The sequence below is a fragment of the Hylobates moloch genome, unplaced genomic scaffold (assembly GCF_009828535.3).
Source record: "Hylobates moloch isolate HMO894 unplaced genomic scaffold, HMol_V3 SCAFFOLD_7, whole genome shotgun sequence".
In the NCBI taxonomy this organism is placed as follows: domain Eukaryota; kingdom Metazoa; phylum Chordata; class Mammalia; order Primates; family Hylobatidae; genus Hylobates; species Hylobates moloch.
In genome coordinates this window covers 9,009,396-9,022,163 of record NW_026652282.1, presented here as the reverse complement: position 1 = coordinate 9,022,163, position 12,768 = coordinate 9,009,396, and the positions used below count along the sequence as shown (strand labels likewise).

General features: G+C 38.6%; 1 protein-coding gene across 2 annotated transcripts in view; it reads right to left on the bottom strand.

Moving 5' to 3' along the window:
• FRMPD4 (FERM and PDZ domain containing 4) overlaps positions 1–12,768 on the bottom strand; it is a 611,249-nt gene that overhangs the window by 416,900 nt on the left and 181,581 nt on the right. The gene's annotated exons all lie outside the window — the stretch shown is intronic.

Below are 12,768 nucleotides of genomic sequence, written 5' to 3'. Positions count from 1 at the left end.
AATTAAGTCCCTTGGTAATAATTTTCTAAAATGTTACATGTAGCAAACAATTAAAACTAGGCAATAACAAAATTCTAATGTGAAAGATTTCTAAACTATAAAATTCAATTTGTTTCCCGATCTCTAGCATTTTACTTTAGAGGACGTTATGGTGAAGATTTCAGTTCAAAATGCCAGACAGACAATACATATTCATTTTTTTCCCCATGAGATATTATTTTAAATGACAATAAAGAAGAAAATGGAATCAGAACTGATATGGACAGAGAGAACAGAAAGAGGATGTGTCAGCAGCTCAGAGAGGGAGTAATGGGATGATGAAGAGCTGATGGAGCTGCAGGTCCTGGAGAAGCTGTGACTTTGACTTTGTTTCCTTAATTTCTCATTTCGTGACTCACATGGAAATTAATTTTTTTTGATGCAGGGTCTCACTCTGTCTTTTGGGCTGGAGTGCAGTGGTGCGATCGTAATTCACTGTAGCCTGAAACTCCTGGGCTCAAGGGATCCTCCTGCCTCAGTCTCCTGAGTAGCTACTACAGGCGCACACCACCAAGCCTGGCTAATTTCTATTTTTTTTGTAGAGATGAGGTCTCACTATGTTGCCCAGGCTGATCTCAAACTCCTGGGCTCAAGAAAACCTTGGCCTCCCAAAGCACCAAGATTAAAGGTGTGAGCCACTGCATCCAGCAAAAATTACTATTATTATGCCTCACTGAAAGAACAGAGGGAATGCTTGAGGCTGGTTGCCCATGTCCTGGGCCTGTAGCTGCCCTGACAACACCTGAGAGGCACAGATTTCTCAGCACCCCTAGGACTTGGTGGCTCTCAGCCAGGGGCAGTTTTATCCACCTGTGTACATTTGGCAATATGTGGAGACATGTGTGGCCATCACAACTGGGGGTGGGGGATTCTATTGGCATTGAATGAGGAGAAGCCAGAAATCCTGTTACGTACCTTACAATGCACAGGACCGCACCTAACAACAAAGAATTATCTGGCCCCAAATGCCAATAATGCTGAGGAATTATCTGGCCCCAAATGCCAATAATGCTGAGGCCAAGAAACTCTGTTGTGGTCCAACTCCTCAGTGGCCCATCATTGAGTCTGTCCGCACAGTCCAGGAAGCTTAAATATCACCAGAGGGATCTAAAATAGATGGGGCAGTTGATCTGATTTGAAGAATGTCAACAAGCTTGAGACTTAAAAATGCCAAACACAAAATTGAGTAGCATTAGCATGGATAAAAAAATAGAAGGAATACTTACACATCTGTATATTAAATAACTTATCCCACCCATTCCCTCATGCAGAAGTGCCCACAGCCAGTAATTTCCAGGACAAGAAATTAGGACATTCTCCTCTAAAGAAATGGAACAGACCATCTGAGAAGACCTAGAGTAGGAAGTGAAAGTTATTGGTGGGCCAGATAAAGGTCTCCATATTCTAGCATTTAGAAGTCCACAGTGAAACAGCGTGCTCTTCACCTGCTAAACCTAGTCTTAAGCCCCAGTCAACACACTTATTCATTCCAGATCTTCCTAGGAGTAACCTGTTACTTCACCTTGAAGAGTAGTTTAGGGCAATGATCCTCTAACTTTAAGGCTCTTATGAATCTCCTGGGAATCTTGTTAAAATGTAGATTCTACTTCAGTAGGTCTGAGGTGGGGCCTGAGGGTCTGCATTTTAGAGCTTCAGGGAATGCCGATATTCTTCGCACATAGATTATTCTTTGAATAACAAAGGTTTGAAGGGGTTGGCAAGTTACTGGTGAGCCAAATCCAGCCTGATCCTGTTTTTATAAATAAAGTTTTATTGGCACACAGCCACACTCATTTGTTTCCATATTGTCCATGGTTGCTTTCATGCTATAAGGCAGAGTTCAGTCATTGTGACAGAGACAGTATATCCTGAAAATGCAACAATTTCAAGTGCCCAATTTCAGCGCAGTAATGCCAAACTTTCAATCTTAAAGACTACTTTCCATGAATACAACAAATACCAAATAATTTGAATAATGCAGTTGGATTACATTTTCTGTGAAAGGCCAGATGGCAAATTTTTTTGGCTTTCTGTGCCCCAGGCTTGTCAGCATTCCCTTCAATGTTAAAACTGCCTCAAAGTGAAATTAAGTTATTCAGCTTAGATACATTTCAATCCCAAAGAGTTTGAAAATTTAGACTCTACGTTTTCAGTATTTATTCAACATTACTTTTTATAAGATGTATTACACATGAGTCTAATACAAAAAAATTAAAAATAGTATAGGAAAGTTTAATATATTATTGTACAACAAATAATATTTTTCAAGAATAAAGGAAAACAGGTTGGGTTCATTTAAAATACTTTCCTCTTTGGCACATTTTAATTTGTATTTTGGGTGAGGAAAACATCACAGAAATAAAAATAAACCCAATGGAGATTACATTAAGAGTTTATAGCTTTGACAAAGCATCAAACAAAATTGTTTTTTGTCCTCACAGAATTTTGTTGAATTGGTAGAACTTTTCTTGTCACACAGATATTAAAAGACCATGAAATACCGGCTTTTGCTCAGTAGAAGTCTATTATACATTTTAAAAAATCCACACCCATTATCTTACCTAATAAGAAAATATATTAGTAATAGCAATTACTTCCTAAATATATTGACTAAAGAAAAGGTAATTCATTTGGATGCATCAACATACATATTTATGAATGTAGTTTCATGTCAATTAAAATCTAAGTGAAAGAATCTAGGCACTTGATATTTGAGAACATAAGGTATGAAATTTGTTATAGATAAGCCAAAATAACAAGAAAATCAGAAAAAATTATCTGTAGCATGTTTATTTTCAAATTGCATTTTAGTTAACTGGCAGAAACTGTCCATAATGCATTAAAATAATGTTAAAAATTTTAAGTTATCCTTGAAAACAATTAATAAACAAGCCAAATGTGTCAATTTGTCAAGCTCAAAAAATACCTTTTGATATTGTAAAGCCCACAAAGAAGGGCAGAAGCTATGGTTTGAACAAAGAATTAGGTAAAGAACTAATTATTACATGATAATTTACCGGTCATGGGCAGACTTCAGTGATTTGATTAATTTTAGTCATAATCTACTGACAATAAGAGCATATTTTAGAGTGCCTGTTGGCAAATGATGTTATGACTAAATTCAGTTCCTTGGAAAAAGGTTACATAACTTGAACTACATATCATTATCAAGCTAAAAAGATGAAGTTAGCTAGACTGAAGTTGCAGCCTAGGTTCAATACTTAAAAGATAGCGTTTGTCCCCTCTTTCTGTCTGCAATGGAGTAAAGAAGATAGGGTTTCATCAGAGAGACCTTGGAGAGGGAAAGAAGTACAGTGCTTTATTTCAAAGCCATGGCACACAGATTCTTATGTCTTCCTTATATTTGTTGACACAACCTCCTCATGGTGGTTTATACACTCATCAGTCATTTCATCCTCTCAAGAGGTGAGATGTTGTAAGCCACACCAGGATTCAAACACAGCATCCTCCTCTTACTTAGAGCAACTGATCCTGCTCTAACCCAAAGGCTCAGCCCTGCTCTAAGAGAGATTATACTCAGATTTATACACACAGGATTCATGTAAACCCAACCCAACACTCAGGGACTCCAGTTGCCCTCTTTGCCAGAAAGGCCTTAGCTCGACTTCCATTTAGTCCCAGAGACCCAGTCCCCTCACCTTAGACACCAAAGCAGAGTCAGGTGGGCTCTCTCCCTGAGCATATCTTTAAAAAATGGCTCCTCTATAGAGGTAACTAAGAGTTCAACAAAAAGAGGAAGCAGTAGGCAAACAACATGTTGGGCCTGGTTGAGAAGTGGTTAAGGAGGTGACCCCAGTAAAGAGCAGTTTCTTCATCCTGAGGCTGGCTCCCTAGTGCCACAGTCTGGCTGCTCCATCCTTTGTGAGGGGACTTGAGCCTGGTTCTTTATGCCAAACACCTCATCTTAGTAACCATCCTGGCACCATATGCCACTAAAGGCTGAGGCTTCACTCCTGCTGGTTTAACCAATCAGGCATGCTGCTATGAAGAGCCCCAAAGCCTTGTCAGATCCTGGATTCCCTCTGTTCACAGGGTATTCTTCCAGCCCCATTACATCTGATTGTCAATGTCTGACTCTGGTGGCTTGATCACACTTGTCTGGTATAGTTGGCCAGTGAAACAACTCTATTTGCTTCCAGAGCCCAAGGCTACTTATATCTTCTCTCAATTACCCCATCCAGAATGGGGGCATCCAATTCTAGGTGGTACTCCACTTTCCCCAGGCTGCCCCAACCTTGCTACCATAACTAGGCCTTTGAAGGTAAAATATTGACTGTGACCCATACTCAGAAATAAATATCACATAGCAATACACTTCACACATGCACATATAAAACGTTCATAGCATAGTTCATCAAACTTTAGATACTATTGATTGTGAGACCCATCTTGACTTTAGAAGAGATGTCAACATGGGAAAAATGTCAATATTAATTAACATCAATTCTAATTAATTATATAACTAATGTTAATTAATAAAAGTTAATATTGAAATTTGATAATAAATGAACGTTTCATGAAACAATATTTATATAAGGCATTCCACTACATAAAAGGCACTGATATCTTCTGTCTTATTCTATCTCATTATTTAAAAATGAAATGCTACGTATGACCAGCAAAATTGACTGACTTACCCACTACATGGTTTGAAGCTGTAATTTGAAAATACAGGTCACTCATGCCTTACAGAGCAGCACAGGTTTCCCATCACTCTTCTGATGAACTCCCAACTCAAACTATGACCTACAAGGCCCTGAATGACCTGGCTCCTGTACCCTCCCAAATTTGCCCCAGCTACCTTTCTGCTTGCCCATGCAGCTCCTGCCATGCTGCTCTTCTTGACACCCCTTGAACACACCAAGCACATCATCCACCTCATGTTGTTGCCTCTGGAAACACCCGTTCCCAGTTCTTCCTAGGACCAGTTGCCCTTCTCCATATATCCACCCTGGGGTCAGCTTCTCATTCCCCTGACATCCTTCAATTACCTTGTATCACACCACTTATTTCCTTGTTGGGAGATAATTCAGATGTTTCTGCATGTTTTCTGTGTCAAGAGTACTGATAGCTTTGTATAAGGATGTTTAAATAGCAAATGGCCTTGGAAGCTAGAGGTAGTATAGTCCTGGGTCACAGATTTGTTTCCTGACCAGGATAGAGAATGCGGAGATTCCTCCCTTTTCATTCTCCCTCCAATCCCCAGAGAAGAACTGCTTATATTCCAAGTTAATAATGAGATCTCTCTCTGGAGGGGAAGATGGGCAAGTTTGCTAGCAGACCCCATATACAACTGGGAGTTTCCTAAACTTGGTGTTTCTCAGCTCTGACACAAACCCACTGAGCGCACAGCATCTCCCCAGCCCCTTTCCACATCACCCTGCAGAACTTAGGGGGCAGAGGGAACTGATGTGAACGTGCTGTGCCTTGAGTAACAGATGGTGTCAATCCATCTGAGTTCACAGTTTCCTCACTGATTGAATTTATACAAGTGTGAAGAGTGAGCCCAGCAGATATGCTGCTTCCTAAGGTCTGTCTGATGCTTCTTTATAGCATTAACCACACCTGGACTTACTTAGTTGGTTCCTGCTTGTCACTAAACTCCCCCAACTTGTAAGCCTCATGAGGACAGAGATCAGGTAATGATAAAATCTTAATTAACATAAATGTACAGACACTCTTAGACTTACAATGAGGTTAGATCCCAATAAACGCATTGTAAGTTGTAAATATCTTAAGTCGAAAATGCATTCAGTACATCTAACCTACTGAACATCATAGCTTAGCTTAGCCTACTTTAAAAGTACTCACAACACTTACATTAGCCTATAGTTGGGCAACATCATCTAACATAAAGCCTATTTTATAGTAAGGTGTTGAATATCTCATGTAATTTATTGAATATTGTACTGAAAGTAAAAAATAAAATGATTGTGTGGGTAATTGAATGCATATCACTTTCCCACCACAGTAAAGTCAAAAAATCGAAGTCAAAATATCATAAGTTGGGGACCATCTGTATACTTCTACCCACTAGGTTTATAATTTATAAATGAGACAATCCACTTCTTTATCAGATATGACTCTGCTGTGAAAACTCTTAGCCACCTAATAAGTGAGCAAAAGGTATAATTTTACGAAAATTTGTTCTCCAGGACATACATTGCTGGATACATTTGTTATCTCAAGCCAAGTCTCCTTATATTTAAAGTGTCAAAACAATAAACTCAATTAGCTGAAATTTTTGATGAGTAGATCTGGCTTGGCCATGATTATGGAATATTTTCTACAATTTAAAAAATGTATTCTGCTGCCTTAGAAAGTATACAGAGAAAAGTGAATCTTGTTTGATAATTGAGTCTAGCTTTGCCTTGGGGTCATTGTCATTATTATTAAATCTGATTACACTGTACAGGACAAAGTTTCTCTGTTGGTACTTAGGCTGCAAATTAAAAATTTTAATAAACTCCTAACAAGGATTTTTTTCAGTTTTAGTTATTCTTTCCAGGTACAGTTGATTAAGTTGGGAACATTTCTGTTTTCCTTGTCTTCTGGCTAGTCACATTTTACAGTATCACTTTAAAAAGCCTTCTGAATTAAATAAACAACATAACCACATGCTAAACCATGCCATTAAGAAAGCATATGCTGATTATCACCTGCCCCTTTAGAACACTGGTGAAATGAACTCCTAACTGTTCTATGGATGATGCTACCTACCTGGAGTCCCAGTTTAATTTTAAAAAGCAAAATGTCTGTTTCTCAATGGATCTATTCGTGTTTACACCATTTCAAGAAAAATATAATAATAATAATAATAAAGTTTGCAGAAGTTTTCCTCAAGCAAGGAGCAGCGATTCGGTCATGTGTTTTACTATAAGCATCTGCTGGGGGTGCTTTGCATTCAGGATGTAGACCGCTGGGGTTTAGAGACTTGCGTTTTTACTCTCCTGCACCAGAGGGAAATATTAGATAGCAGAGCTCAGCCTGGGGAGTTCCAGTTTTCAATTGCCCCTACCTTGCTGCGTGGCCTTGAAGAAGTCCCCTGTCTTCTTTTTGCCTCATTTCCCTCATTTGTAAAATGAGAACAGTACCTGGCAGTGTAAATTAACTAATCAATCATTTGAAATGGCTGAGATAAAAGTGCTTTAGACTCAAAAGTCATTTTATAGGACGTAAACTGCTATCTTCCAAATACTCCATATGTGCTGACTCTATTAAGCTAAAAAAACACCAGTGGTTTCACAGCAAATTATACTAAATGCTTTATAAATGCTGATAAAGGTTCTCTAAACAGTGTTTACAATGACAGCCATGCACAGAGCTGCAAAGTAACATGATGTGGCAGGTTTTCAGAAATAGGATTATTACTGAAATAATCCTTAGTTCCTAAACCATGCAGAAAAAGAAATCGACCATGGCCATACTTCCAGAACTTCAGATCATCTTCCATTGACATTTGAATGGAAGATAACTACGAGGAACATTGCCAATAGATTTTTATTGTTCAGTGATAAAAATAGGCACCAGAGAGCCAAGGAGAGCACTGAAACCATAGACAATAGAAGCCCTTGGGTTTTACATTCATCTAAGTCTCGAGAATCAATGCATTCTACAGTGGTAGTCTCATTTCTTGCCACATTCCTGAGGAAGTTTAAAGAAACTTAAGGTTTGAAGATGGGCTGCTATTCCCAAGCCTGTCCTCTTTCCACTAAGTCTGGGGACAGCCTGCCTCAAGCATTATGTCACTGGAACTTGCAGGTAAGAATGATACTTGCGATGCTACTTGGGGGCAGATCCAGCCTGTGGAGAGAAACTATCTTCCCTTATGGGAGTGTGTAGCAACATAGGCAATGGTTCTCAAAGTTGGCTACACATGGGAACCACCTGGGTAGTTTTTAAACATCCTGGTGTCCAGGGCCTCCTCTATACTAATTACATCAGAATCCCTGGGGGTGGGTCCAGGCATTAGGACTTTCTAAAACTTTCCAGATAATTGCAAAATGCAGCTGCATATGAGAACGAGTACTATAATGCATGCTGAAAAATATTGCCTGCATACAAGACAGGGAAGAACACCTCTTTTCCACAGTGGCATTACTAATCTAGACCAAGGGTTGGCAGCCTTTATCTATAAAGGGACAGGCAGTAAATACTTTCAGCTTTTCAGGCCATCCGGTCTCTGTGGCAACTATTCAACTCTGTCTTTGCAGCATGAAAGCAGCCATAGACAATGTGTCAATGAAGGGACAAGGGACACAGTTTAGGCTTTGGGGAAACTTACATCAATATTTGGAAAGCTAACTGAACAGAATTGTGTTCTCATCCCAAACAACTCTGATTTTTCCAAAAAAGACAATCAAAAGTGACAAAAAACTTATACCTTTCAAGTTGGCTGTCATTTCATCTAAAAATTCCTGATGCTTTCCCCTATGTTTTTTAATTTTTAATTTTTAATTTTTATGGATACATAAAGCTGTGCATTTATAATGATCAAATCTGGGTAATTAAAATATTTTTTGCCTGCAATATTTATCATTTCTCTGTGTTGGGAACATTCCAAATCTTTTCTTTTAGCTATTTACAAATATACAATAAATTATTGTTAACTATAGACACCCTATTGCACTATCAAACACTGGAACTTATTCAGTCTACCTAACTGTATTTTTGTATCCACTAACTAACTCGTCTTCATCTCCATCTCCTACCCTTCCCAGCCTCTGGTAACTACCATTCTACTCTCTACCTCCATGAGGTCAATTTTCTTAGCTTCCACATATGTTTTGTTTGTTTGCTTGTTTGTTTGTTTTGAGACAGAGTGTTGCTCTGTCACCCAGGCTGGAGTGTAGTAGAAGGATCATGGCTTACTGTAGCCTTGACTTCCTGAGTGAAGCAATCCTCCCATCTCAGCCTCCCAAGTAGCTGGGACCACAGGCGTGCCCCACCACACTCGGCTAATTTTTCATTTTTTGTAGAGACAGTGTCTCACTGTGTTGCCTAGGCTGGTCTTGAGCTTCTGAATTCAAGCGATCCTCCCATCTTAGCCTCCCTAAGTGCTGCGATTATAGGTGTGAGCTGCCTCAGCTGGTCAGCTCCCACACATGAATGAGAAAATGTATTATTTCTTTCTGTGTCTAGCTTATTTCACTTAACATAATGTCCTACAATTCCATTTGCATTACTGCAAATGACAAGATTTTATTCTTTTTATATGGCTGAATAATACTCCATTGAGTATATATACTACATTTACTTTATCCATTCATCCATTGATGGGCGCTTAGGTTGATCCATATCTTGACTATTGTGAGTAGTGCTGCAATAAACATGAGAGTGCAGATATCTCCTTGATACACTGATTTCCTTTCTTTTAAATAAATACCCAGCAGTGGGATTGTTGGATCATATGGTAGTTCTATTTTTATCTTATTGAGGAACCTCCATCCTGTTTTCCACAGTGACTGTACATTCCCATCAACAGCATATTAGCGTTCCCCTTTCTCCACATTCTCTCCAGCATTTGTTATTTTCTGTCTTTTGATAACAGCCATTCTAACTGGGGTGAGATGATATCTCATTGTATTTTTGATTTGCATTTCCTTGATAATAAGTGACGCTGAGCATTTTTTCATATACTTGTTGGCCAGTTGTATGTCTTCTTTTCAGAAATGTCTATTCAGATCTTTTATCCAGTTTTTAATCAGATTACTTGTTTTTTTTTTTTTTTCGCTATTTAGTTGTTTGACTTCCTTGTATATTCTAGTTATTAATCCCTTGCTGGATGAATAATTTGCAAATATTTTCTCCCATTCTGTGGGCTGTCTCTTTACTTTGTTGATTGCTTCCTTTGCTGTGCAGAAGCTTTTTAGCTTGATGTAATCCCATTTGTCAATTTTTATGTTGGCTGTCTGCGCCTTTGAGGCCTTATTCAAAAAATCTTTGCCCAGACCAATGTTTGGAGGCATTTCCTGAATGTTTTCTTCTAGTAGTTTTATAGTTTTACATCTTAAATTTAAGTCTTTAATTCATTTTGATTTGATTTTGTATATGGTGAGAGATAGACGGTCTAGTTTCACTCTTCTGCATATGAATATCCAGTTTCCCCAGGACCATTTATTGAAGAGACTATCCTTTCCTCTACGTTCTTATCAGAGCAAAACAGAATAAAGGAAATCTGTTTCTTAATACTGACAAGACTGCATACATGTCTTTGCCATTTACTTGAAATCCAATTTATGCAGCCGTCAGAGACCTTAAAATTCCGATGGCTTCAGCATTCAGATCTTAAAATGGCAATAGGAAGTTCATTAATTCTGAACTAAACATTTTTCACTGGATATAAATTTTAACGATTTTACTAACACTAAAAATGCTAAATTGTACATGCCATTTTCAATAATGATCACCATAACTGTAAAAGATTTTTGCTTCTAAACCAGAAAGTGTGATCAGTGCATCCTAACTGCTATGTGCCTGGCTTTAAACCAACCTTTGTAATGTAAAAGACAAGAAGACGATAGAACTCTGAGCTTTAAAAAAAAAAAAAAGTAAAACAACTCTGGGTTTTGTTTTTTTTTTAATGGCACTCTTCGTAATGCTAAAAGCAAGCACACCTAGTAGTGGATTTACCTGGATACCCTTGTGATGGAATACATTTCAGAAGTGAATGCAAAATAATAAGAAAAGGGAAATGTGAAAAGTATCAACAAAACTGGTCATGTTCGATACAAAATAAATAATATCAGCAAGTTTTCAGGTGAATTTAATAAAAGCTATGATGGTTATATCTTCAAACACACAATGGTTGAGAATATTTTTAATTACCACCTAAGCTGTTGCTTTTTAAAAAATCTGGAAATGGGCTGGGCACGGCAGCTCACGCCTGTAATCCCAGCACTTTGGGAGGCCAAGGCGGGTGGATCACCTGAGATCAGGAGTTCAAGACCAGCCCGGTCAACATGGTGAAACCTCGTCTCTACTAAAAAAATACAAAAATTAGCTGTGCGTGGTGGCATGCACCTGTAATCCCAGCTACTCGGGAGGCTGAGGCAGGAGAACAGCTTGAACCCAAGAGGTGGAGTTTGTGGTGAGCTGAGATCGTGCCACTGAACTCCAGCCTGGGCAACAGAACGAGACTGTCTCAGAAAAAAAAAAAAAAATCTGGAAATGGATACACATTATAACAATTCACCCAGTTTATTAAATAACACCTAAGAGGTGTCATTTGAGGTCTATGCTTACATTGAATAATATCTTTGTCTCAGGTTAGCCTCTTGGCTAAAGAGAGAGGTTTCTCACCATCAGCATAACCGATATTTTGGGCCAGATAATTCTTTATTATGGGACTGTGCAGTGCAATGTAAGACATTTAGTAGCATGCCTGGCCTTTGCCCACTAGATGCCAGTTCCATAACCCCTACCCCCAGCTGAGAACCACAACCAAAAATGTCCTTAGGCATTGCCAAATATTCCCTGAGGGACAGAAATCAACCCCAGTTGAGAACCACTCCTTTAGATTTAGGTCCTCCACAGGCACAAATCTTTGGCCAAATCTTGCATGAGTATCAAGCTCCCATGACAACATTTTGTTTGTTGCTGCATAGTTCTCATTCTCATCTGTTCATTTTGCAGTCTGCTCTGTGCCTTGCTCTAGCCTCTGGTAATGAGGTCATTGATGTGTCTTGCCTACTTTATCCTTGAAAATCTGCATATTTTTTTATCCACGTTTCTCCTTCTTATTCTCAGGCACCTACATACTCGCTAACATCACCAGGGGGCTTTCCCAGGCTGCCTCTGCTCTTTGCTTTGTCTCTTCCTGCAAACCCACCAAATTCAATATATGAGATTATATGAGACTGACACAGGAATGTGTCCTTTAATTCACATTTGGACACATACTGCAGTACGAGTGGTCAGTGAATAATTACTACTACAGTAATCTCAAGAGAACAAAATGGAAGATTAACCCAATACTATTTTTATAAAAAGAAAAATTTGGAATTTTGAAATGGGGTTTCCAGATTTCTGTTTGAAAGGAAAATGAAATTCAATAGTCTTTAGCCAAATTTTCTGGCAAGCAAACTCAAAACTTAATCACACAAGACATTAAATAGTATATTAGTCACTCGGCACAAGTTAAATTTATAACTGTTAAATCTAGAAAGCCATAATCAGAGAAACTACCGAATTTCTAAAGTATAAGTAGTAACACCATCTAATAAATATGACAAGCAAAATGGTAGCTATAGAAATTGCTGATCCATGGTGTTTACTCAAATGCCTGCACATTAAAGATAAAGCATTTTTTTCTTTCTTTAAGAATGCATTAATTGTGGCACATTTATGTTTCTTTAGGCAACCCAGCAGCTGTGGTTCCAAACATGAGCCTTTGAGAAATACATTTAAATGAATATTTATAAACTTTTCTCTAGCAATTATATTTAGCAACTGTAGCAGATGCCTCCACTTTCACAGTGTTAGCTGTGTCACTAATTAGAGTCCCTCTTTCATCAAGCTGTCCTCTAGTCACTTGTCTCTTAAGTGGACTACTGACACATTCAGGAGGGAGAAAGAGACACAGAGGTCTAACAGGTCTATTACCAAGTTAAAAAAAAAGTCATAAAAACATACATAAACCGGCCGGGCGCGGTGGCTCACGCTTGTAATCCCAGCACTTTGGGAGGCCGAGGCGGGCGGATCACGAGG